The 22663-nt window shown below is 39.7% G+C and overlaps 2 long non-coding RNA genes across 6 annotated transcripts; both read right to left on the reverse strand.

The window, feature by feature from the left end:
- Window positions 1-1516: 1516 nt before the first annotated feature.
- LOC147870979 (uncharacterized) lies at window positions 1517-8456 on the reverse strand. The gene is made up of 2 exons (XR_015532967.1): window positions 2232-8456; window positions 1517-2146 (listed from the first exon to the last, which is right to left on the reverse strand). It is a non-coding gene; the product is annotated as an uncharacterized LOC147870979 (long non-coding RNA).
- A 1827-nt stretch (window positions 8457-10283) lies between these two features.
- Window positions 10284-22307, reverse strand: LOC147870980 (uncharacterized). 5 transcript variants are annotated; one of them, XR_015532963.1, is made up of 5 exons: window positions 21965-22296; window positions 21687-21859; window positions 16225-16603; window positions 15875-16120; window positions 10284-14409 (listed from the first exon to the last, which is right to left on the reverse strand). It is a non-coding gene; the product is annotated as an uncharacterized LOC147870980 (long non-coding RNA). The 5 variants fall into 5 exon arrangements; XR_015532964.1 differs by lacking the exon at window positions 10284-14409 and adding an exon at window positions 17353-17424 and having other exon boundaries at window positions 15645-16120; window positions 21965-22295; XR_015532962.1 differs by lacking the exon at window positions 10284-14409 and having other exon boundaries at window positions 15645-16120; window positions 21965-22293.
- Between the last annotated feature and the right edge of the window lie 356 nt (window positions 22308-22663).

Raw genomic sequence — 22663 nt, forward strand, 5'->3', positions numbered from 1 at the left:
AAAACTTCTAAGTTGTTGTTAGTTGAGGAGTACTTGAAAAATATTTTTTATAGTCGAAGAAATTTTTCTAAGTTCTGCGAGCTGTATAAAAGCGCGCGCCTTATAGGCGGCGCTTCCGTCGTTCCTTTTATATAAGGGGTATTCGGATTTTCGATGGCAAGGCTTTTTTACCTCTTGGTGCCCTAAGGCAATTTTCCCGCCTTTTCCTATAAATGCCAGTAAGAAAAACCTTGGGGCCTGCCTCAAACCTCTGGTAAGGCTTACCTCTTGGTGCCCAAAGGCACATTTTCCCTCCTTTTCATAAAACGCAGATAAGAAACGTGGGGGACTGCCTCCAAACCGACGGTAAGGCTTACCTCTTGGTGTGTTAGGGCCAATTTTTTTTCCCCTGCACATATTATATATAATGAACAACACAACAACAACCACCGCCGCGCTACTTGAATATCAACCACAATTATTTTCTACGAAACTCTTGGTGTCTAAGGGAGAATTTTTTCCCCCCCTGCACATAATGAACAACAACCACCACCACCCGCCGCGCTGCTTGAAGAGATTATTTTCTACGAAACCCTGCTGCGAAGCAATGCTCTTGTGCCTCGAAGAATTTTTTTTCTGCTTGCAGGAATTTCTCTCGCTCGCTCTACTATTTATTTTCTTATACTTCATTTAAATTTTTATTATTTACTTCTTAATGTCGACATTTTTGTTGGCAGCTTATATGGAAGAAGTTTTTCCTCGGTGCACGTAATCTTTTTTTTGCGCGGCAAACCGAACAACTTTTCTTTCCAAGTCCGGCGCAGTCTTTTCAACCGGACGGTCATACTTTCTTATATTACTTATTATTTTATATTTATATAGACACGAACTTACATTTCTTTAAAAAAATTACCTAGCGAGGATTCGAACCAGCGAACCTCACGATCCGCAGTCAGGCACTCTAACCACTACGCTGCTAAGTTAGTTGGCATAGAATAATTCAAAACTTCATGATATCATACAATACAATAACTGACAAACTTAAATTAATACTATATTAACTTTATAAAACTCTACCTGGCCGGGTTTCGAACCACCGACCCTTGCATCCACAGGCAAGCACGCTAACCACTGCGCTACCAAAGCTCTTGACATACCGCAATTTAAAACTTCCTGATATCTTACAATGGAATAACTGACGAATTTAAATTAATACTATATTAACTTTAAAAAAGTCTACCTGCCTAGGTTTCGATCCACCGACCCTTGCATCCACAAGCAAGCACGCTAACCACTGCGCTACCAAAGCTCTTGACATACTGCAATTTAAAACTTCCTGATATCTTACAATGGAATAACTGACGAATTTAAATTAATACTAAACTCATCTATCTATATTAACTTTAAAAAAAGTCTACCTGGCTAGGTTTCGATCCACCGACCCTTGCAACCACAAGCAAGCACGCTAACCACTACGCCACAGAGGGCTACAACAAGTTGTGAATTGCAACTATCTGATATATGCACTGAAAAAAAAGAGTGTTAATATCACCTTTATTTACACTTTATATACACTTTCAATTTTACAATAACCCCTTCAAATACGTATTCCCTCTCGAAGAATAAAAACAACGTAATTTCTTATCTCCTCCTCCATTTATTTATAAATATACACACACACATTAATAAAAATTCCATAAACACATACATAAAATATATACATATATTTTATTCTTACGTCCATGTAGCATACACTCTTCTTACAATAAATAAATTTCACGCAAGTCATTAAGTACACACTCACTGCCTATCTTGCAAGTAGTAGTGTATTATGTGAATTACGCAACTAACTAGTACGACATTCCTCAACTGATACTGTCTTCTCTGAATCACGCACGTCATTCCTAAATGCAACCCTACCTTGCCTTCCAAGTGCTAGTGTTTTACGTCTTTGCTAGATATACTCCTCGCTTGCCTTCTAACTGCGCCCATCCCACATGTTTTCTATAGTGGTTATATCATCACAGGATCATAGACATCATATGTAACTATTTTCTAAAGTGAATGTATCTTGCGTGGATCTCTTACGTCATTACTAAACGCACGCTTCCCTTCGTTTCAACTGCTACTGCCTTGTGTGAATCTCGTACATCATCGCTAAATGTAACTCTGCCTTGTGTTCACAGAGGTAGTGCCTTGCCATCAAAGTGGTAGTGTCTTGTCTTAATCTCGTACGTCATTGCTAAATGTACCCCTGCCTTGTCTTCCAAGTACTAGTCTCGTTTGGATCACGTGCGTCATTCGGAACTCTGCCTCTGCCCTGACTTGAAACTGATAGTGTCTTGGGTGAATCTCGTACGCCGTTGGTAAATTGCCTTCGAAGTAGTACGTACGTCATTGGGAACTGTGCCTCTGCCCTCACTTAAAAGTGGTAGTGTAGTATGTGAATTACGCAACCAACTAGTACGACGTTCCTCAATGTACCCGTCTTACAAGTGATACTGTCTTCTCTGAATCACGCACGTCGCTCTTAAATACACCCGTGCCTTGTCTTCCAAATAGTAGTAGTGGTGGTGAATCATGTACATCATTGTAAACTGTACCTCGTGCACATATCTGGCAAGTGGAACTGTCTTAAGTCAATCATCTACATCATTCCAAAGTGTACCTACTGCATATGTCTCGTCCTTACGTCTGGGTAGTGATACTGTCTTACGTGAATCACATACATCATTCGAAATTATACCTCGTCCATATGTCTCGGTGGTGGTGGTAGTGTCTTACGTGAATCATCTACATCATACTAAACAGTACCTCGTGCATATGTCTAGGAAATGATAATGTCTAACGTAACTCATGTACGTCACTGATAACTCAGCCTAAGCCTCGTCTTAAAAACTGGTACTGTCTGTACCAAGTGAAACACCGCGCAATTTTCACTTCCGTGCGTCAGTCATAATACATCTTATGTAAGGATACGTGTGTGATAATGCAGAAAAATGCAAGTGACTTGGCTCAATGATGCATATAATAAGTACAAAATTACATTCGACGGTGTAGTTCCTAGATCACTACAGATCAGTGGTCTTCAACCTGGAGTACGCGTACCCCCGTGGGCACGCGAAATTTAAAAATATATTATTTTATGATAAACACTGAATAATCAGTAATGTCATTTATTTCGTTATATACTATGTATAATTTCAATAATACACCAACAACTTTAGGGGTACAAAGTTCAAGAAAAATTATATCTACTTTCAACCTCAATGTCTCTGTCTCAGTCTTCGTCACGCCAGTTACTATACTTTTTGTACGTTAGAGACAGATGTGCTTTAGTCTCCAATTCACCGTTTCTTTTTAAAAGTATTATTTCTATGTCTGCATTGTGTATGTTTCACGTGTGTCTATGTGTGTGTGTGTGCGCACATATACATACATATATATAAAAACACTTCTCACTTCAAAGACATTTTCTCTTCCATCTCATCTCCAACAACCATGCTATACGTCTTCTGAAAAGGTTGTTTCTTCACTCAGTTATCTACATCATGTATAACTACGACCATGCTATATGTCTTCTGAAAAGGTTGTGTCTTCACTCAGTCATCTACATCATGTGAAACTGCGACCATGCTATACGTCTTCTGAAAAGGTTCAGTCTTCACTCAGTCATGTACATCGTCTGTATCTACGGCCATGCTATACGTTTTCTGAAAAGGTTCAGTCTTCACTCAGTCATGTACATCATGTGTAACTACGACCATGCTATATGTCTTCTGAAAAGGTTGTCTCTTCACTCAGCCATCTACATCATGTGAAACTGCGACCATGCTATATGTCTTCTGAAAAGGTTCAGTCTTCACTCAGTCATCTACATCATGTGAAACTGCGACCATGCTATATGTCTTCTGAAGAGGTTGTGTCTTCACTCAGTCATCTACATCATGTGTAACTACGACCATGCTATACGTCTTCTGAAGAGGTTGTGTCTTCACTCAGTCATCTACATCATGTGTAACTACGACCATGCTATACGTCTTCTGAAGAGGTTGTGTCTTCACTCAGTCATCTACATCATGTGTAACTACGACCATGCTATACGTCTTCTGAAGAGGTTGTGTCTTCACTCAGTCAGCTACATCATGTGTAACTACGACCATGCTATACGTCTTCTGAAGAGGTTGTGTCTTCACTCAGTCATCTACATCATGTGTAACTACGACCATGCTATACGTCTTCTGAAGAGGTTGTGTCTTCACAAAGTCATGTACATCGTGTGTAACTGCGACCATGCTACATGTCTTCTGAAAAGGTTCAGTCTTCACTCAGCCATCTACATCATGTGAAACTGCGACCATGCTATACGTCTTCTGAAAAGATTGTGTCTTCACTCAGACATCTACATCATGTGTAACTGCGACCATGCTATATATGTCTTCTGAAAAGGTTCAGTCTTCACTCAGTCATGTACATCGTCTGTATCTACGACCATGCTATATGTCTTCTGAAAAGGTTCACTCTTCACTCAGTTATCTACATCATGTGAAACTGCGACCATGCTATATGTCTTCTGAAAAGGTTCAGTCTTCACTCAGTCATCTACATCATGTGAAACTGCGACCATGCTATATGTCTTCTGAAAAGGTTCAGTCTTCACTAAGTCATCTACATCGTCTGTATCTATGACCATGCTATACGTCTTCTGAAGAGGTTGTGTCTTCACTAAGTCATCTACATCACGTGAAACTGCGACCATGCTATATGTCTTCTGAAGAGGTTGTGTCTTCACTCAGTCATCTACATCATGTGAAACTGCGACCATGCTATATGTCTTCTGAAAAGGTTCAGTCTTCACTCAGTCATCTACATCATGTGAAACTGCGACCATGCTATATGTCTTCTGAAAAGGTTGTGTCTTCACTCAGTCATCTACATCATGTGAAACTGCGACCATGCTATATGTCTTCTGAAAAGGTTCAGTCTTCACTCAGTCATCTACATCATGTGAAACTGCGACCATGCTATATGTCTTCTGAAAAGGTTCAGTCTTCACTCAGTCATCTACATCATGTGAAACTGCGACCATGCTATATGTCTTCTGAAAAGGTTCAGTCTTCACTCAGTCATCTACATCATGTGAAACTGCGACCATGCTATATGTCTTCTGAAAAGGTTGTGTCTTCACTCAGTCATCTACATCATGTGAAACTGCGACCATGCTATATGTCTTCTGAAAAGGTTCAGTCTTCAGTCAGTCATCTACATCATGTGAAACTGCGACCATGCTATATGTCTTCTGAAAAGGTTCAGTCTTCACTCAGTCATCTACATCATGTGAAACTGCGACCATGCTATATGTCTTCTGAAAAGGTTCAGTCTTCACTCAGTCATCTACATCATGTGAAACTGCGACCATGCTATATGTCTTCTGAAAAGGTTGTGTCTTCACTAAGTCATGTACATCATGTGAAACTGCGACCATGCTATATGTCTTCTGAAAAGGTTCAGTCTTCACTCAGTCATCTACATCATGTGAAACTGCGACCATGCTATATGTCTTCTGAAAAGGTTGTGTCTTCACTCAGTCATCTACATCATGTGAAACTGCGACCATGCTATATGTCTTCTGAAAAGGTTCAGTCTTCACTCAGTCATCTACATCATGTGAAACTGCGACCATGCTATATGTCTTCTGAAAAGGTTGTGTCTTCACTCAGTCATCTACATCATGTGAAACTGCGACCATGCTATATGTCTTCTGAAAAGGTTGTGTCTTCACTCAGTCATCTACATCATGTGAAACTGCGACCATGCTATATGTCTTCTGAAAAGGTTCAGTCTTCACTCAGTCATCTACATCATGTGAAACTGCGACCATGCTATATGTCTTCTGAAAAGGTTCAGTCTTCACTCAGTCATCTACATCATGTGAAACTGCGACCATGCTATGTCTTCTGAAAAGGTTGTGTCTTCACTAAGTCATGTACATCATGTGAAACTGCGACCATGCTATATGTCTTCTGAAAAGGTTCAGTCTTCACTCAGTCATCTACATCATGTGAAACTGCGACCATGCTATATGTCTTCTGAGAAGGTTGTGTCTTCACTAAGTCATCTACATCATGTGAAACTGCGACCATGCTATATGTCTTCTGAAAAGGTTGTGTCTTCACTCAGTCATCTACATCATGTGAAACTGCGACCATGCTATATGTCTTCTGAAAAGGTTGTGTCTTCACTAAGTCATCTACATCATGTGAAACTGCGACCATGCTATATGTCTTCTGAAAAGGTTCAGTCTTCACTCAGTCATCTACATCATGTGAAACTGCGACCATGCTATATGTCTTCTGAAAAGGTTCAGTCTTCACTCAGTCATCTACATCATGTGAAACTGCGACCATGCTATATGTCTTCTGAAGAGGTTGTGTCTTCACTCAGTCATCTACATCATGTGTAACTACGACCATGCTATACGTCTTCTGAAGAGGTTGTGTCTTCACTCAGTCATCTACATCATGTGTAACTACGACCATGCTATACGTCTTCTGAAGAGGTTGTGTCTTCACTCAGTCAGCTACATCATGTGTAACTACGACCATGCTATACGTCTTCTGAAGAGGTTGTGTCTTCACTCAGTCATCTACATCATGTGTAACTACGACCATGCTATACGTCTTCTGAAGAGGTTGTGTCTTCACAAAGTCATGTACATCGTGTGTAACTGCGACCATGCTACATGTCTTCTGAAAAGGTTCAGTCTTCACTCAGCCATCTACATCATGTGAAACTGCGACCATGCTATACGTCTTCTGAAAAGATTGTGTCTTCACTCAGACATCTACATCATGTGTAACTGCGACCATGCTATATATGTCTTCTGAAAAGGTTCAGTCTTCACTCAGTCATGTACATCGTCTGTATCTACGACCATGCTATATGTCTTCTGAAAAGGTTCACTCTTCACTCAGTTATCTACATCATGTGAAACTGCGACCATGCTATATGTCTTCTGAAAAGGTTCAGTCTTCACTCAGTCATCTACATCATGTGAAACTGCGACCATGCTATATGTCTTCTGAAAAGGTTGTGTCTTCACTAAGTCATCTACATCATGTGAAACTGCGACCATGCTATACGTCTTCTGAAAAGGTTGTGTCTTCACTAAGTCATCTACATCATGTGAAACTGCGACCATGCTATATGTCTTCACTAAGTCATCTACATCACGTGAAACTGCGACCATGCTATATGTCTTCTGAAAAGGTTGTGTCTTCACTCAGTCATCTACATCATGTGAAACTGCGACCATGCTATATGTCTTCTGAAAAGGTTCAGTCTTCACTCAGTCATGTACATCGTCTGTATCTATGACCATGCTATACGTCTTCTGAAAAGGTTCACTCTTCACTCAGTCATCTACATCGTGTGAAACTGCGACCATGCTATATGTCTTCTGAAAAGGTTCAGTCTTCACTCAGTCATGTACATCGTCTGTATCTACGACCATGCTATATGTCTTCTGAAAAGGTTCACTCTTCACTCAGTCATCTACATCATGTGAAACTGCAACCATGCTATATGTCTTCTGAAAAGGTTCAGTCTTCACTCAGTCATGTACATCGTCTGTATCTATGACCATGCTATACGTCTTCTGAAGAGGTTGTGTCTTCACTAAGTCATCTACATCATGTGAAACTGCGACCATGCTATATGTCTTCTGAAGAGGTTGTGTCTTCACTAAGTCATCTACATCACGTGAAACTGCGACCATGCTATATGTCTTCTGAAAAGGTTGTGTCTTCACTAAGTCATCTACATCATGTGAAACTGCGACCATGCTATATGTCTTCTGAAAAGGTTCAGTCTTCACTCAGCCATCTACATCATGTGAAACTGCGACCATGCTATACATCTTCTGAAAAGATTGTGTCTTCACTCAGACAACTACATCATGTGTAACTGCGACCATGCTATATATGTCTTCTGAAAAGGTTCAGTCTTCACTCAGTCATCTACATCATGTGAAACTGCAACCATGCTATACGTCTTCTGAAGAGGTTGTGTCTTCACTAAGTCATCTACATCGTCTGTATCTATGACCATGCTATACGTCTTCTGAAAAGGTTGTGTCTTCACTCAGTCATGTACATCGTCTGTATCTATGACCATGCTATACGTCTTCTGAAAAGGTTGTGTCTTCACTCAGTCATGTACATCGTCTGTATCTATGACCATGCTATACGTCTTCTGAAAAGGTTGTGTCTTCACTCAGTCATGTACATCGTCTGTATCTATGACCATGCTATATGTCTTCTGAAAAGGTTGTGTCTTCACTCAGTCATGTACATCGTCTGTATCTATGACCATGCTATACGTCTTCTGAAAAGGTTGTGTCTTCACTCAGTCATGTACATCGTCTGTATCTATGACCATGCTATACGTCTTCTGAAAAGGTTGTGTCTTCACTCAGCCATCTACATCGTCTGTATCTATGACCATGCTATACGTCTTCTGAAAAGGTTGTGTCTTCACTCAGTCATCTACATCGTCTGTATCTATGACCATGCTATACGTCTTCTGAAAAGGTTGTGTCTTCACTCAGTCATCTACATCGTCTGTATCTATGACCATGCTATACGTCTTCTGAAAAGGTTGTGTCTTCACTCAGCCATCTACATCGTCTGTATCTATGACCATGCTATACGTCTTCTGAAAAGGTTGTGTCTTCACTCAGTCATCTACATCGTCTGTATCTATGACCATGCTATACGTCTTCTGAAGAGGTTGTGTCTTCACTCAGTCATCTACATCGTCTGTATCTATGACCATGCTATACGTCTTCTGAAAAGGTTGTGTCTTCACTCAGCCATCTACATCGTCTGTATCTATGACCATGCTATACGTCTTCTGAAAAGGTTGTGTCTTCACTCAGTCATCTACATCGTCTGTATCTATGACCATGCTATACGTCTTCTGAAAAGGTTGTGTCTTCACTCAGTCATCTACATCGTCTGTATCTATGACCATGCTATACGTCTTCTGAAGAGGTTGTGTCTTCACTCAGTCATCTACATCGTCTGTATCTATGACCATGCTATACGTCTTCTGAAGAGGTTGTGTCTTCACTCAGTCATCTACATCGTGTGTAACTGCGACCATGCTATACGTTTTGTAAAGTGATTCTGTCTTGCGTGAATCTCGGACCTCATCACTAAACGCACCCCTGCCCTGCCTTGCCTTCCAAGTGGTATTGTCTTGTATCAATCACTCACGTCATTGCTAAATATACCCCTCCCTCGTCTTAAATGTGGTAGTGTCTCGTGTGAATCTCGTACTTCATAGGTAAATGTACTATTACCGTGTCTTCAAAGTGGTCATGTCTAATGTGAATCCAAGTGGTAATGTCTGGTGTCAATCTAATACGTCATTGCTTTATGTACCCCACCCTTGCCTTCTAAGTAGTAATGTCTCCGGTGAATCTTGTACGTCGTCCCTATACGTATCGCTGCTTTCCCTTCGAAGCGGTAGTGTCTTAGATGAGTCATGTACATCATTGCTAACTATACCTACTGCATGTGTCTGGCAACTCGTACTGTATCTACGCGAAATACCTCACAAAAGTAGTGATTGCAGTGAATCATGCACATCGTGTATAACTGCGCCCATGCCACATGTTTTCTATAGTGGTTAAATCTTCACTGAATAATAGACATCATATGTAACTGCGACAATCCTAAAAATCTTTTCTAAAGTGTTTGTGTCTTGTGTGAATCCCGTACGTCACAGGTAAATGTATTATACTCTTGCCGTGTCTTGAGAGTGGTACTGCCGTGTGTGAATCTCGTACATCGCTAAATGTATCCCTGCTTTCCCCTCCAAGTACAAGAGTCTTGTGGGTATCACGTACGTCACCGGTGAATATCCGCCTGCCTTATCTTAGAAGTGATTGTGTCTCGGGTGAATCTCGTAAGTCATCACAAAATGAACCCGTGCCTTGTCTTCGAAGTGGTACTACTGTCTTGTGCAAATCTCGTATGTCATCACTAAACGCACACCTGCCTTGGCTTTTACGAGGTAGTGTCTCGGGTGAATCTCGTAAGTCATCGCTAAATATATCCATTCCTTGTCTTATGGAATTCATCTTAATAAAGTATAAATAACAACGCACACTTGCATACAACACACCATGGCATGGAACAGAATACATCATCATACACTAGCATAAGACACAATAAATTGCCATTTGAAATATCAATAATTGTCTGTGTCATGTGACATATTTTTGTCTTAACCAACAAAATACGAGCTACAAAACATGCATGATGTGGGTGGGTGCGTGTTTGGGTTAATCTTCGTATGGATACATAGATTGGTAAATACATGAAGGGATGAATAGATATATAGTTAGGTAGGCAGACAGACAGACAGATATATAGATAGATAGAGAGAGGCAGACAGACAGATAGATAAAAGAGATAGATTTTATAGGTAGAGAAACCGAGATATCTAAAGCCGGCCTGATAATCTTTTATCTAAGACATTGCGTGCTTTTATACTCCTACTATTCTGTGACCTGAGCGAACAACCGTCTGTCGTCAAATGCTGTATGACTAAGGATCGAATTTCCCTACATCCTCCAAGCTAATTCTAAAAATCCTAAACCCCATATCTAATGAGTATTTGTATTCATATCATATTAACAATATAATTAGCTTCTTTCTCTAACTAACGAAATTAAAATATTTAAACCAAAAATGTATTCCACACATACTCAAGTAATTAGGATGAACTTGTTTAGTAGCCAAAAAACTATTATGTCATACGAAAAAAGTATAGCTCCTACTCATACATGCGATGCAACGCGCCCTACCCGCAGGGGCCGTCACCTTTACACGTCCTTCATAAAAATAATGGACTTTCAGCTTCAAAAATGTACATAATCCACATCTTACAAGGTAAGAAATTACTTTTCTTTTACATCAAACATAGAAACACAACCGAACTTTCGAATTTTTGTACCAAGTACACGGCGCGCGCGCACACACAACAATAACGACCTGTCTCTCATGATATCCATGAAACAAACCATGAGCCCAAAACGCGGTAATCGCATACGAAAGAACGACCCAATCAACATCATCACCTTCCAGTATCAAGCGCTTTGCCACCGGGACTCGTTGCAGATTGCTACCTTGAGCCCTACTACAACACATTCAGGAAATAAGTAATTCACAAAATGCCATATTTTCTCACTACTTATCTAAACATGTACGGCATATGCGAAAACCCAGATCTAAATAAACTTTTGCTTCCTAAGGCTGGACGGAAATGTTACCCTCCGTCAGGCTGCTCATCTTGCATACTCCCGCACCTTCTAAGATTCAAACGACCGAAAAACCTAACGACTATCTCTCGCTCGTAATTCATTCACCGTAAACAACACGTGATTCAAAGCTCTCTTAACAAAATTCCGACATCGGCCAAGTTCCTAATAGCCCTACAGAATAACACGTACATAAAATGCCATACGCGAATGGAACAAAATGTAACTCGCAGTTATCTCACATTACGTCGAGCTGCCATATTCGACCGGTTCCAATACCAATACGAAAACTTTGAGCAGATGCAAGGATAATATTAATATCAATCTTACGCGACTGTTATCGGAAGACACGCATTTCATTCTTCATGAGGCCTCTTGTGAGCATGGGAACGAGGATGCCATTTCAAAGAATTTAGTTACCATTCACTTCAGCTCATAAGGTTATTACCTACGAATAAATATACCAAACGCGGACAAATGACAATGCGTCTTCAACTTGAGCTTCGTTGCTTCGTCGAGGACTAACAAACACGTGCCTTATCTCACGAAACATTACAGACAATTTTCAGTAGGATCCCAACCAGAACATGTGGACCTAACAGAGAAAAAGTTTTTATTATTATTATTATTATTCGGTGTTCTGTCTTACGACAGGTCCATTGCTCTGCCCAAAAAGAGCTCTCCAGTTGTCCCTATTCTCAGCTTCTCATTTTAATTCCTGGAACTTCATCTTCTTTCCTTGTTTAAGGTCGTCGGTTAGCTGTATCAGTCTTCTTCCTAGTCCTCGCTTTCCTTCAACCTGGCCTTCGATGATATCACTCATTAATCCATTCCTTCTCATAATATGTCCCAGCCAGTTAGCTTTCCTTCGTGTAATCGCCTGCAGAATGTTTCTTTGCTCGTTGACTCTCCTCAATACTTCTTCGTTGGTCACTCGATCCGTCCACCTGATCTTCTCTATAGTTCTCCAACACCACATTTCAAAACTCTCCAGGTATTTCTGTTCCTTCTTCCTGAGTGTCCAAGTCTCTGCTCCATACGTAACACTTCACTAGTTTCTTCATCATCTCCAAGCCCAACTTCCTAGTGAGAAGTATCCTCTTCTTGACGAAAGCTGCCTTGGCCATGGCTATCCTTGCTTTAGACACAAAGTACTTGAGATAAAAGTAATTATTTTCTAATCTGCCCCCAGATATTATTAGCACGAGCAAAACAATCCTGATGACAAGAACATACGACCGTGGAAAATGCATACAACATATTTCTCAAAAATATTTAATTCACCTTGAAAATCAAACTGACAATGTTGAATTAAAATTTATGTCCTGTATCTTGATGACGATCGTCTTGATTTTGTAAAGGCAGTGACTACGAAAGCTCGGTGTTTTAAAAAACGACAACGGACGTTCATGTTCCTGAAAACGCGGACAATTCGTTCATTGTCTGAGCGCCTGGCACCTGAACACAATCACGTACGCCTAAGATCCAAAACTCTTTCACGGAATGGGTTGTATTCATTTGACATCCCAAACACTTAACGTATAACATTTCTTCTAGATTTCAGTTACGAAGAAAACATTTTGTACCCAATTCGATACGTTCCTTTAAAAGTCTGCGTTATTATCCGAGCCCTACCAAGACAAAAATGAACACATTTCACTTGTTTACGTGCTATTTCTTCAACTTGCATTATGATGTAAACATAATTATCCCAAGCTCTATTCGACTAAAAATTTCTCATCTCACACGTGCGTCATCGACACCCTGACCTCTCCTCTCCTCTCCTCTCCCTGATGCTGACAGTACAAAGTGCGAAGCTACAACTCATTAACCATTGTCTTCAAATTACTGTCGTTACCGTGCTTATTAATAGCAATTAACTCGTGGTCGCTCTGTTAATAAAATCCGGTTCATCACCTTCACAGCCCAAGTTCGATTCTACGAATTAATATCGATTCCATTTTTTCTACAGCGATTTCCTTTCAACGACAGTCGTCCTCGGGGGACCTGTTTACCGACGTCCACATCACGACGAAAACTGAGCACGCAGAAACAGAACATTTTTACATCGCCAGATACTTACGTTTGTAAATAGTCACAAATTCGAGAGTTGTACAATATCCCTGAATGTTAAAAATTACGTCTGTCTGTAACCCGCTTAGTACGACGTAAGCCACTGACGATGACGCGTGAGGCATTCCCCCAGTCGACCTGTATTGACTGCGATTTTACAAACGCGACGCATAAGTAAGCCGTGTCTTGCACGACGTAAACCGCGTGTTTTCGGCGTCGAGTTCAACATACCTGATTAAATCTGACACGATTCCCATAATTGTCCTCCTTCACTACATACTTGTCAAAAATTTTAAAATTAAACTATAATATAGACATAAATCTACAAATTATGTCTACCGATGTTCATTCCCATGTTCACATCCAATTTTATGTCTTCCCTTCGGGTTTTCAGACTCAAAATCCGTATTCACTTGTAATTTCTAAGTCATCTCCGATTTTTACCACGATTAATATTTTATTTCGGGACAATCTGCAAGTCCGCGGTTCAACTACCGACAGCGGCAGAGATTCCTATCCCTTCACAATCAAGTTCGGTCCAATTCAATAATATACACAGAAGATACCGTGAATTTTTCCTTCGGGTAAAACCGACTGGAACGTGATGCTGTCCACGTATCTCCATCTAGCTAGCTGTTAAAAATGCACGTACCTAAACCTTCAATAACCCATACGCCTTCATGCCGTAGTGCGTAATTAAACACGGACGCAACTTATCTTTAAAAAGAAATTAGTCTATCACGTGTAAGTAATAAGATGATGAGAAAGAAAAAGAAGATGAAGATTTGCAATTCGTTTTGCCTTCAAGGATGGAAATAAGGACTTCATTAGATAAAATCTCTCAACTACGGGATACTGGCAAAAACTAAGCTACAAACTACTACGACTACTGCAACATTGAAGAGATAAATTTCACCCACCAGCGATGAACTGGAGACTTCTCAGATGACGTCGTCGCTGGACATGGCAATCGTCCGTTGTTTCTCGTGTCGTCTGCTACAAGTTCACTCACGTTTCAGAGCTACGCGCTACCTCCATTCACAAAGCAATGAGCAATTTTAGTTGACTTCTTTTTTTTGGGGGGGGGGAGGCTCTCTATGACTTCTGTATTATTTGATTTATATATAATATGAGCGACGTTCTTTGCAAATGACTTGGCAATGCGAGCTTTCATAAGTCTGAAAGAACAAGGGAATTAATAGAAAGTGTCGGATGCAAAGTTGTATTTTTGCCACCAAACTCGCTAGATTTAAATCCAATTGAGAACTTTTGGTTTGCCATCAATGCACACTTTAATTTGCTAGTACGCTACTATATAATTAATAATTATAATGTAACAAGTCATGGAAATTTTAGCTGCTGTTAAAATCTGATCTCATTGGAAGTCAACTCATATGCGAAAATTTAAAGACGAAATAGTGACATATGTCGTTCTTCTACCTGTTATAAAGGGTGATGGAAACAGAGGTATACAAGCAAGTGTTACAGTTTTCGTTGTTTCTACAATTGGAAAAAATAAAAGTAAAAGTTATTTATTTATTTATTTATTAAATAACATCTTGAATATATAACAATCTGAAAACTTCATTTAAAATCTCAGTGGCTGGCGTTTCACTTATTTCGGCTTCAAAAAGCCTGTATTATTTTATTCACACTTTATTTGCATGTGATTTCGTTGTCCACTACGTCTCGTCCCTAATTTCAGTGTCAATCTCCCATCAATCCACACTTTAATGTCCTAGTACCGATGCCTACGATATTACAAAATTTCAATCATTTCTCAATCAATTTCACTGAATGAACTTTGTCTGCGTCAGAGGTGGTTAAATTTGGACTGTACGTCTGTCCTGCAATATGATTGTAATCTAAGGGCAAAGCTATGTAAATAAACAACGATAATGTAGTTTTCAGCCCCATGAAATTTTCCAAATTGAAAATCTTCCCCGCTTTATAGTTTGTGTTAGCAGACGCTTAAGTCACCTCAAAATTACTTAACTTGAAAAGCTAGCTTTTACTCAGATCATCAAAACAGAAAATCCCCACTTTTCAAAATCCGGAAATCTTCTACGTGAATTTCCAAAGCCTACTAAAATTTAACGCAAAGCAGATAAATAAAGTCTATGATTTATTCCTCAACATTTCTAATATTGTGGGCAAACTAACTGCGTCTTTGCTGGATTGCGCTGATACTCCGTTGCAGCGCAGCGGCTGGACTGCAGGGTCGATGATGTTGTTAGTGGTTAAGAATGCATGCAGCTACAACTCTACTCTAACCCGTCTATCCTCTGAGGGTAGGAAGAAGGCGAAAAAGAAGAAAAGAAAGAAGAAAAAGAGTAAATAGAAAGAATCTGGATTCATTTTTCTCAAGGGATGGAAACAAGCAAAATATTAATTGGAGACTCAAAATTAAGTAACATTGGAAGGAGTTTAACCCCTGCACCCCAGACGTTAGTCTTGTGTTAATTTAAAATTAAAGTAATTCGTTTCACTCACCAGCAAAGATGGTAGAAACGAAATATGCCGGAGAGATGACCGCCGACACTGGAAACACGACAAGAGTGCAGCGTCCGGGTGGAAGCGACTGCGGGACTGCGGAACTCCGGGTACCCCGGAGCGTGTAGACGCAACAGGACACAACCGCGCGGGTGAAAATGCCATGAAGATCCTGCTCTGAGTTTCGGAACCACGAAGATTCACTTGCTAGTGGAAAACCTCAAATCTGACGCCGATGCCTTTCCCCTGAAACCAGACAGAATGTCCCATATAATGACAAGAATTTATATGTAGGGTCTGAAGCTCCATACTATTCATATTAATGGAATATAATTTCTCATTGTACTCACACGAGTCCATTTTCGGCGTCTCGTGTTGAATGGCGTAACAGACTTCACGATTATCCTGACCGCCGCGGAAACCTTAATTAAATGTCACGTGGTTGTTACTGCTGACCTAGAAGCCGACGAAGCATCTCCTTCTTTCAGACCATTTTGAATTGCAAAAAGAGTCAGACCAATGATTTCAAAAGATATGCCGATATTTACGGGCACTGAAATTGAACTGATGGGCGTTATCGGAAGGTAACTGAAAATAGTAGTCCATGAGTTTCGAACTCAGTACTGCCACATCATATCACGCAGCTCCTGTTGGATGATGTAAGTAGCGTCTGGAAGTACCGGATACACCACCTGGCGGTACATGACGGCTGCAGGATACAAGCATATTCTGGAAAACAAGTAAATATATATATATATCATTGTCACTGGTTTTTAAATTCGTGTTAATTTTCCAAAATTCCAGATGCAAAAATAAGACAGCTCCCAATATCCCTCAGTAAACATTAGTGTTGGTAGTAATAAATTACTCGATTCTATACTGAAATATCAATCTGGAGTCAAGCACGTTGGTTCTGAGATCTCTGGCACACGATGAGTGCGAGATATTAGAATAATTGAAATATAACAGAATAATTTGATTTTTTGGACATCCAGAAGTATATAATTTAATTCTTCCAGGATTTGGAATAATCTCCCATATCATCTGCCATGAAAAAGGAAAAAAAGAAGCTTTCGGAAACCTAGGAATAATTTTTGCCAGTATATTCTCATAAGTCTTTGAGCTCAAAATTAGCAGCTTTTGGATGCACCAGCTACAAAACCACACGGTCCATGACGGCTACTGTTGAAACCTGCAAGGACATGGACATTAAGATGACCTTGAAAACCATAAAATGAGGATAGACAAATATAAAGAAGTTCGGTTTAATCTACGTGTTACATTTCCAACACCCAAGGTGTTCGAATGAACCGGCTTCCAGAATCCTGGAGTGAGATTTGGTAAAATATTGTATAATTTCATAGTTAAAGAGCAAACTGACATTTATTATGTTGGCAATGAGAGTTCTGGTTGAAAGTGGGTGGGAAAATTCCAGAACAAATTATGTATAGCAGAAAATAATATCTTAGCTTACTCACATAAATTTCGAGTTCGATGCCGGAACATAATTTCAGGCATGACGTCTGCATCTTCTAGATTGTCCATGGCGGCTTTAAATTAAACCGGCAACACGATACAAAAGCACATTTATATTAAGATGATATTTCGGGAAAGCTAAATAAGAAAGGGAACTCGGATATAAGCTCTTGTTACATTCTCAAGACACCACATTTGAATATAAATCACGTTCCAAAATCCTGCAACGATCTTCAGTGCAGATCGTAATAAAACATTCAAATCAATATATAAACTGCAAGCTGACATGTAGTATTTTGGTTCTGAGAGTCTCCCTTGGTCCCTTTTGGCAGAAGGTCGCAAGTGCACGGATGTAAATATGGATTTTGGCGCCATGTGGACTCCTACGTAGATGCCAGCGTCCTGGTAAAATACTCTTTCCATCTCAGATTTGAGAGTTTTACGGCGATGAGGATAATGTTTTGGTGACGTGTAGACTTGTTGCTAAATTCCAAAGTTTCTCAGAAACAAACTCTATCAGACTTCAGGACTGAAGATGTGAGAATCGACACATTATCTTTCTGGGAAACGTTGGTGTCATCGACGATCTCACGTGACCATGCCTCAAAGCAAATACCATCCTTCTCCTTTACAAACATCAGTTGGTTAATGCTGTTTAAGAAAATATTATTTTCGGAATTATACGAAATCCATTAATACACTTTGCGGTTTTAAAATTAGATTTACTGAAAATTGAAGTACATGGTAGATTTAATTGTTTTCAGCGTTGAACGTTTATCAAAACTTATTTTAACGTGGCAATGTACTGCTATTCATTTCATAGGACGTCATTTAACAGTTTATTAACATTAATTACGATGATAGCAAACCAAATTTAAACATAACAGTGTGTTGTTCATTAATATTTACAACTTTTATTTATCAGACTAGAAGACAAAAGATTCTAAATTCATGGTCAACGTTATTTTGATTAGAACATACAAACAGCTTGGTTGAAAGTTATCTCCTAAACACAACACACTCTTTTCTGAAATGCTAGACTAATTATAGAAAAAGCACTCATTAAAAGCAGCTTGGGGGGGATGCGGGTATTATCTGTCCCGACACTACGCCTCGGCCTTACATCTTCAATCTGCGCGTAAATTGTTATCTCCTGTTCTCACTGTGGTGATTGTGATGATTAAGTTTACCGACGTTTAGGAAGTGATATTGCTACCTCCATCATAACAGCGATGATGGTGGGCCCTTGTGATGACGCAACATCACAAAAGACATTCATAAAACATTCTTCGGTTATGATTATTTGCTCCCAAGCGATTTTGGACCTTACGGGATAACATTTATAAATAACCGTTGCCATGGTAACGCTGCTAAGAGATGTTGGGTCTAATCGGATAATTATTATGATTATTATTGTTTACTACTTTACATTTTTGCCGTCATTCTTAGCGGGCAATTTATTAGTCTTAAAATTTTGTCCGTTATACACCATAAAATGGCAGGATTCTTCTAAAAGATGAACTTGAAATTACATTGAATAAAGCTATAGCTGTCTACATTTAATGTGTCTTAAAATATGCTTCAGAATACTAAAAATCACGAGAAAGATCTCTAACGATTGTCTGTCGACGGGGAGAGATTCGAACCCGAAACCTATCGAGTAGGACAACTCAATATTTATTTCTTGTATGTTTACTTACCCAACACTCCTGATCTGTGGAACTAACCCTAACAGACTACGTGCGCGATGAGGGACCATTACATCAAAGGAAGACAGTGATTTCTATCTACACCAAGACATTCCAACAGCACCAGGTTCTAGCCAGTGTGCTCAACGGTTAAACGGGTACGGGGTTACTGCGACCTGCGGTAAACATCTGACCAGTAACGAAGTATTACGGAACAGAGAATGACGTCCACACGTTCATAATCCCATGCTCTGACAAAACAGATACGGGTGTAATTTTTCAATATTCGATTTAAAAGAAATTGGATAATAATCATTTTATGCGGAAAAGTTTACAAAGATATGAGAGACTCAAACAAGGAACAGAAATGTGATTAGTCCGTGAAACATTAAACAAGAATAATCTCTTTTAAAATTGACATATTGCAGAGGATATAGAGTCTGGATGTAATGACTCATACAACCCGGATTTAAAGAAATCAGATATTATTCGTTCAAGTATCATGTCGAGTAACAAATATTTCCGAGGAACATATTTCTTCCATCCTCAGGGCTAAAGATTGGTGAGCATTAATGTTACATTCTACAACATTAGGTGTAACTGGGAGGATAATATTAAAATTGTTCTTACGGAAATACTTTTCAAGGTTGCGAAATGGATTAATATGGCTCAGGAAAGACACCAGTGACGGGATTTTGTCAACACTACGCTGAACTTTCCATTCAAGGCGGATAATTTGACTGGCTGAGCCTATTGTTAGCTTCTAACTCCCACCTCAGAAATTCGCAAGACTACCTTTGATGGTCATATCGATGGCAAAGCATGTAAAATTTTAAAAAAAAGTTGTACGGCATCTGGTGTCATTTCAATAAAATAAATTCTTTCTAAAATAATTAATAATGCCATACACGCATACGATAAAAATATAAAATAAAGTCTCACTGATTATTACAGAAATTTGGACATATAATAATAATAATAATAATATTTGCTTTAAAGGGTTATTTTGATCTGGGACCATGCACAGCTACTGTATAACTCACAGTCGAACGCACGTATATGTACGATGGTGTCCGACGCTACCAGAAGCTTGCTGGAATATCGGATGGATACCGGCCTTGCGATACGACCTTAAGGTCAAAACGTGGCCCCCATTTCCAAACAACCATTCGCAGTCAATACTCTTCGTTTCGAACACGTACTACTAACATTACACAGACCGATTTTCGTCAAATTCGATATTAACTGTATGTCACTATCTGTTACCTTCCATTGGTACTATCAGCCTTGACCCTCGTTATTAATTTATGTATTAAAAGTACAAAGCCACGATTAAGAATATCCATAAATTTAAACTTGCATGCATCTAGGACAAAAAATTCTGAATGGATTAAGCATTGGACAAGGCAGGTAGCTCCAAAATTGACTTTCGATATTACGCCCGTGCGCACAGACATGTTTAATTTGTTACCATGCACTTGGGCAAACATTACACGGATCCCTAGGGTCAAATCAACAGGTCACGCCGCCATTGTGCCAATTCTTTCAAGTACTGCATAAATTTTTGACGGCGTCTCCACGAACAGCGGAGAATTTTATGGAAGTGCATTAAGACGCACTCTTTCAACCAAGGTCAACAGTTCATGACACGAAATAACAGAAAAAGATAATTATTTGTCTGAATTCGATTCTACAAGGAATTTAATCCATGGTTACACGTGATATGAGCAATGCGACAAAGTTGGAGAATGTGTAACATTCCTAAGAATTCCATTCACGCAGTGCATTTATTGAGACTATCTGCTGGTTTCTTCCAGCTTAAAACATGTTTTCAAACACGGCAGCAATTTCTTTCTCGTACTGAACACGTACACGTGTTCAACCTATCAAATGGGACACGAAGTGCTGGAAACAGCGACTTCTTCAAGTTTTGCTATTATTCTCGAGACAATGTTCAATGGCGCAACAAATATTCGAGCTGAGGAACGGCTGGATTTTAGAGCAACCCACACCTGAACGCGGTCCTAAATTCGTCAGAATCTGTCGAGAATCGATGAACCAATTTACTGTAACCTGAGTGTCAACCCATCCTAATCTTCGGAACTTATTAAAAACACAGACAGACAGACAGACAGACAGACAGAGAGAGATGCTTCAACTAAGTTAACAGTCCTATAATATTTCTTGATGATTTAGACAGGCGTAATACTTCGTTTCTCACTCTGTAAGACAATCCGAACTTGAAAACACTTAGGGAAAGAGATTCAAGAAGATTATTTACAAGCGAGTGGGGCGAAGTAATACTGATAAAGAAAAAGGCATGTAAACGGTACATTAAGCCTTCAACAGAGAATGCTAAATACCAAGTAGTTCAATTCTGAAAGTTTACTTCAACGTATGTACCAAGTGTTTTAATTATGATGCCTCATAAAAGAACTCGATTCCTTACCGTACGTAGGGGGTTTCAAACATTCTTTGATTTTTGACGATATCGGTACCTTCGCGAAATCCCATCCACGCAGACCAGGCTTTACTCAGACACTACATTACCGTCGAGACATACTAATTTTTAAATTCCCACAGAACACTATCTACGAAAGTCATTATAATTTTTAATCGACCTCGAAATAATACATCACCGTACTCACCCGAGTCCATCGCTCGCTGGTGCCTCATCGTTTGAGACGTATCGAGCCAGACGTCACAGAGCAGCGTCCAGGAGCGAGACGTGGAAAAATCTTCTGGTTCAGAGGTTCACGACGGCGATGAAGAATGATGATATCATAATCACCGTGAATGTGAAGAGGGCTCCGCCAATCACCTCAAAGCAGACATAATGACAAGAATTTATAATTATGTCGCTTCTGTACGTACGCTCTGAAACTCGATCAGTGGGCATTATCTGGCAATTTCTCATTGTACTCACCGGAGTCCTTAGTTCGCTGCTGCTGTAATATAATTTTCGGGTTGTCGTGTTAGCGACCTCACGATGTAAGCGGCCGTCATCCTCACCGCTCCGTAAACCTCAAGTCTTGAACGAGTGTCACGTGGTTGTTACCACTGACCTAGAAGGAGACGGAATGCGTGGGCAGTATCACAGAACAATCAAAACGTAAAATAGAATATCATCTCAGAATACTTAGTTCAGTGTTGCAACGTCATTTCAGCCATCTTGTCTTGTGTGACGCAGGCCAAGTCACGTTGTATCGGTAACAGCACGCAATATAAGCTTTTTTTCCTCAACGTACTTTCAGAACTCTCTACTTCAGAGGACGGAATATTTCATGCAAATCACCTTGAATGACTTAAGTAGGCTCGCGTTGTACAGGACGTAGCACCCGAGGACCCACAACAGGACACACGCACTCTCGCATGTGCGTGTCACAGTCCTAGAGAAAAATATATAGACGATCTTTTACCTGTAAAGCCGCCCGACACAAATGCCTATAAGTCAGGGTCGTTATCTATCCGACCAGGTTAAATCTGTATTCATTATGATAAGGTCAAATCCAGGAGTCAATCATAATCAATATTACAATTTTCATCGATTTGTGCTTGCATTGCACGTTCAGCGAGTAGGAAAAGAGGTGGAAATCCACACAATAAGAATTTATTATTATTTTCG

This window comes from Zootermopsis nevadensis, unplaced genomic scaffold (assembly GCF_977971745.1).
Source record: "Zootermopsis nevadensis isolate Lab colony 2312 unplaced genomic scaffold, Znev_1.0 Znev_ptg000079l, whole genome shotgun sequence".
Classification (NCBI taxonomy): domain Eukaryota; kingdom Metazoa; phylum Arthropoda; class Insecta; order Blattodea; family Termopsidae; genus Zootermopsis; species Zootermopsis nevadensis.